Source organism: Arachis hypogaea, chromosome 15 (assembly GCF_003086295.3).
Source record: "Arachis hypogaea cultivar Tifrunner chromosome 15, arahy.Tifrunner.gnm2.J5K5, whole genome shotgun sequence".
Lineage (NCBI taxonomy): Eukaryota > Viridiplantae > Streptophyta > Magnoliopsida > Fabales > Fabaceae > Arachis > Arachis hypogaea.
The window spans coordinates 70,715,203-70,721,092 of record NC_092050.1 but is presented as its reverse complement, the minus strand read 5'-3'; positions in this window follow the sequence as shown (position 1 = coordinate 70,721,092).

The following is a 5,890-nucleotide window of genomic DNA, read 5'->3' as shown; positions in this document are numbered from 1 at the left end:
ACGAGCGGAGAAATACATTAACATGGAAGAAAATTCTCGACTAGGAGAAACCTCAAAATTCGGATTCACCTACCGGGATAAAGATAAAGAGTCCAAAAAGAAGGAAGATCGACAAGGGGAAAAAATTAAAAAATATCATAATTACACCCCTTCGAGTGTCTCTTGTGGATGTGTACAAGGAAGTCTGCCACACAGAAAAAATTCCCCTAGCTCGACCACTCAAAGGCAAAAGAGGAGGAGAAAACCGAAACGAGTATTGTGAATATCATCGTGTCCGTGGACATTCCACCAACGAATGCTTCGATCTAAAAAACGTCATAGAAAAGTTAGTAAGAGAAGGAAAACTAGATCGGTATTTAGCCACCCAAGACGATGAGCAAAGAAAAAGAAGGAAGGACGAAGAGGTCGGGCGAACCGAGCGATCACCTCGTACGCCAGAAAGACATGTTCATATGATATATGGAGGATTTGCAGGAGAAGGAATCTCCAAATCATCTCGCAAAATATATCTTAAAGAGGTATATCATGTCGAAGGAAAGGAGGAAGTGCCCGACATCCCCGCAATTACGTTCACCAAGGAAGATGCATCCGGTATCATCTCGGGACACGACGATCCCATGGTCATCACCATCATACTGGCAAACGCCAATCTCCACCGCACATTAATAGACCAAGGGAGCTCCACCGACATCTTATTCAAAACTGTCTTCGACAAACTTGGCTTAAAGGAAAAAGAGCTTAGAGCATCCGAACAGCCTGTTCGGACTGGGAGATACCCCGGTACAACCATTGGGATACGTGCCACTACATACAACTTTTGGAAAAGGAAATCAATCCAGAACACTCAAAATAGACTACCTCGTGGTCGACGTGAGTTCAGCCTACAACGCCCTAATAGGTCAGACAATATTAAATCAACTCAGCGCAATTGTTTCAACTCCACATCTATGCATGAAATTCTCAACTGCAGAAGGGATAGCTACAATAAAAGCAGATCAGAAGATGGCACGCCGCTGTTATAATGAAAGTCTAAATCTCAGAGGCAGAGGAGAAGAATTCCACACAATCGAACTTGGTGGAGTTCAGAAGCGAGAAGAACTCCGTCCACAGCGCGAAGGTGAAGTAGAGAAAGTTCAGATCGGAAACATCTCGGACAAAACAACTAATATTGGCACGATCCTAAAAAGAGACGCAAAAGAATCACTGGTACAGTTCTTACGAGATAATGTCGATCTCTTCGCATGGAAAGCTGCAGACATGCTAGGCATAGACCCCAAACTAATGTGCCACAAGTTGGCGGTCTATCCAGGATATCGGCCGATACAGCAAAGATAAAGAAAACTTGGGCCAGAATGATCTCAAGCTGTGGAAGAACAGGTACAAGCGCTACTGGAGGCAGGATTCATAAGGGAAGTCAAGTACCCACTATGGCTAGCCAACGTCGTCTTGGTGAAAAAATCTAATGGGAAGTGGCGAATGTGCACCGACTACACCGATCTCAACAAGGCCTTCCCAAAAGATCCTTATCCACTCCCAAGTATCGACGCACTGGTGGATGCCTCATCCGGATATAAATACCTCTCGTTTATAGATGCATATTCTGGATACAATCAAATTCCAATGTATCCACCTGATCAGGAAAAAACCTCGTTTCTAACACCAAAAGCAAACTATTGCTACATCGTAATGCCTTTTGGTCTTAAAAACGCGGGGGCAACTTATCAAAGGCTAATGAATAAAGTCTTTTCAGACCATATCGGAAAAATCATGGAAGTCTATGTGGACGACATGTTGATAAAGACACAAAGTGAAGAGACATTATTATCCGACTTGGTCCAAGTGTTCGACACTATAAGGAAGCATGGCATGCGACTCAATCCTGCAAAATGCACCTTTGCAGTAGAAGCTGGTAAGTTCTTGGGTTTTATGCTCACACAAAGAGGAATCGAGGCAAATCCAGATAAATGCCAGGCTATACTCAACATGAAGGGCCCAACTTGTGTCAAAGAGGTACAACAACTCAACGGGAGGTTGGCGGCCTTGTCCAGATTTCTAGCGGGATCAGCAATAAGGTCTCTCCCCTTCTACGCCACTCTAAGGAAAGGAAAAAAGTTCGAATGGACAATAGAGTACGAGCAAGCCTTTTAGGATTTCAAAAGTTTCCTGGGACAACCACCTATCCTAACTCGACCACGAGGGAAAGAGCCACTCGTATTATACCTCGCAGTAGAAAGTCGGGCAGTAGCCTCAGCACTGGTTCGAGAGGATGACAAAGGGCAACAACCTGTATACTTTATTAGTAAAGCACTACAGGGATCCGAGCTGAACTACCAAAAAATAGAAAAATTTGCCTATGCGCTCATACTAATATCTCGACGTCTCCGCCCGTACTTCCAAGCTCACACCATTAAGGTTCGGACCAACCAGCCCATAAAAGGGATATTGCAGAAAACAGATCTAGCAGGCAGAATCCTACAATGGGCAGTCGAGTTGTCCGAATTCGACCTTCAATACGAAGCTCGGACAGCCATTAAATCACAATACTTAGCCGACTTCATTGCAGAATTTACAGACACCCCGGAGACCCCATAGAATGGAATATTTATGTGGACAGTTCCTCGAATAAAACTGGAAGCGGCGCAGGTGTGATAATCGAAAGCAACCAAGGATCCCAAATTGAGCTTTTCCTCAAATTTGGGTTCCCTGCCTCAAACAACCAGGCAGAATATGAAGCACTACTTGAAGCTAGCTAAGGAGGTTGGAGCTCAAAAACTCATCATCTTTAGCGACTCACAAGTAGTCACCTCTCAAATAACAGGGAGCTACCAAGCCAAAGATCCCACCATGAAAAAGTATTTGGATAAAACCAGGGAACAGCTCGGACAACTCGGGGAATATGAGATTCGCCACATACCCGCGAACAAAATGCCCGAGCTGATGCACTCTCAAAATTAACCAGTACCAAACCTGGGGGCAACAGTAGAAGCCTTATCTAGGAAATGCTATAGAACCCGTCAATCTCGGAAGAAGAAAAATTCCTTGCCATAACAGGTCGGGATCAAGGATGGATGACCCCCATAATTAACTTCCTCAAAACAGAGACACTCCCCACAGATGAAAAGGAGGCAAAGAGGTTAAAACGGCAGGCACAATACTACACTATCATAAACAACACCCTATACAAAAGAGGGATTTCAATACCATTATTAAAATGTGTGCCGATCTCCAACACAAGGGAAGTTTTAGAGGAAGTACACAGTGGCATTTGTGGCAATCATCTCGGAGCACAAGCTCTTACTAAAAAAGTACTCCGGGCGGGATTTTATTGGCCAACTCTACAAAAGGAGGCCACAGAGTTTGTAAAGACATGTCCACCATGTCAAAAACATCCCAACTTTCACATCGCACCGCCAGAGGAGCTCATCAGCGTAACCTCACCTTGGCCATTCGCTAAATGGGGACTCGACCTTCTCGGACCCTTTCCCCAGGGATCGGGACAAGTTAAATTCCTCATAGTAGGGGTAGACTATTTCACAAAGTGGATCGATGCAGAACCCCTAGCTAACGCCACTGCTCAAAGAAGTCGAAAATTCCTATATAGGAACATTGTCACAAGGTTCGGGGTTCCATACTCCATCACCACAGACAATGGCACCCAATTTACAGATGCAGGCTTCAGAAAATTAGTAGCCGACTTGAATATAACGCACCAGTTCACCTTTGTCGAACATCCTCAAGCCAATGGATAAGCCGAAGCTGCTAACAAAGTCATATTGGCCGGGCTAAAATGGAGATTACAAGATGCAAAGGGAGCTTGGGCCGAAGAACTTCCACAAGTCCTATGGGCATATCGAACAATGCCACATTCCACCACAAAGGAATCACCCTTCCGATTAGCATACGGAACGGAGGCAATGATCCCGGTAGAGATTGAAGAAGGGTCACCCAGAGTGGTTCATTACAATGAAGAAGCCAACCCCCAACTTCAAAGGGAAGAACTCGACCTACTTCCTGAAATCCAAGAAAGAGCTCGGATCAGGGAAGAAGCACTAAAATGTCGAATGGCTTCCAGATATAATCAAAAGGTAGTGCCAAGAAGTTTTGCTGAGAATGACCTCATCCTAATCCGAAATGACATTGGAACAACTCGACCCGGAGAAGGAAAGCTAGCAGCAAACTGGAAAGGACCCTACCGAGTCATAGAAGTACTTGGGAAGGGCTACTACAGACTGTCCGAACTCGACGGGCAAGAACTTCCTAGGTCGTGGCACGCCTGCAATCTAAAAAGGTACTATAGCTAGAGAAGGTAAAAAATCTCATCATAGGATGCACTCTTTTTCCTAAAAAGGTTTTTTTAATGAGGCACCAAATTGAGATCCAGAAATTGTCCGACTCAAAAGGATAAAAACTTTATATGTACATATTTTCATTTTTTCTTAAATAAAATATATTAGACGGTCTACAAAGTTTGCAAGACGCATTAATCTGAAACATTCATCGTCCGATTATAAAGCGACAGATTGGCAGAAAGTGAAAAATAAATTCACTACACGATCACGATAAAGACCAACAAAGATGAAAACCAAATTCATCTAAAGGTCGACTAAACGAGGATTTAACCCACCTTCTACAAATCGGCAAAGATGAAAATGGAATAATGCAAGAAGTTATCGAAAGTGATCCGGAGAAAGGGCCTGACGAGGTCCTGATGGATTGCTAAATAATAACTTAAAAGACTGACTGACGTTAAGAAGTCGGACCAAGTCAAACCAAGTTATAAGTAAACCCTGGAAAGAGGTCTGGCCAACCCTATAAAAGAGGATTACTTTAACTTAGAAGGGCTCGACATGACGAAGTCAGCCCAAAACAAAAAAGTTATAAACGTAATCCCTAAAAGAGACCTGAACAAGGTCCAAGAAAGAGGATTACAAAAGTAACTTAGAAGGGCCCGACATAACGAAGTCGGCCCAAAATATAAAGTTATAAAAGTAATCCCTAAAAGAGACTTGAACAAAGTCCAAGAAAGAGGATTACAAAATAACTTGATCCGACATGACGAAGTCGGCCCAAATATAAAGTTATAAAAGTAATCCCTGAAAGAGACTTTAACAAAGTCCAAGAAAGAGGATTACAAAATAACTTGAATCCGACATGACAAAGTCAGCCCAAAACATAAAAGTTATAAATGTAACCCCTGAAAGAGACCTGAACAAGGTCCAAGAAAGAGGATTACAAAAGTAACTTAAAAGGGCCCGACATGACGAAGTCGACCCACATAAAGTGCGAAGGAGTAATACTTGGCAGAGACCTCACAAAAGGTCCAAACAAAACAGGATTTTTTTTGCCTCAAAGGAATCAAAGCCGCAAGCACAAAAACAACTCAAAGAGATCGAGCAACAAGGCTCCAGCACTACCAAAAGCCTAGAAAAAGTGCCTAGACGAGATAAAGATCGACATAATACTAAAGGCGCAAAGTTGTGATAAAAGACAAATTCAAAGGGGCTACCCAAATCAGCCCCAAGAACTTGGAAGCTATTTTTTGTTTTTCAACCTAAAGTTGCTAAACAAACAACTAAACAAGTGTCAACAGTCAGCAAAATGAAATTTACAAAATAAAGAGTCTACAAGCCCGCAAGCCGGCTATCTACACAATCAAGATAAAAAAGTTCAGTTAAACATCAGAAGCCTTCCCGATAGCATCAGCACGGGGAGAAGGAGGACGAGTCTGAATGGGCACAGCATCCACGGTCCCATCATCTCGATTCAAGATTTGACAGTCCGGATCGGATACGGGATGACCGGCCTCAACTGAAGGAACTGTAGAAGTTGACACTTTGGCGGCAGGCGCAGGGGGAGGTTCGACATCATCATCATCTGGGTCGTCAGGGAC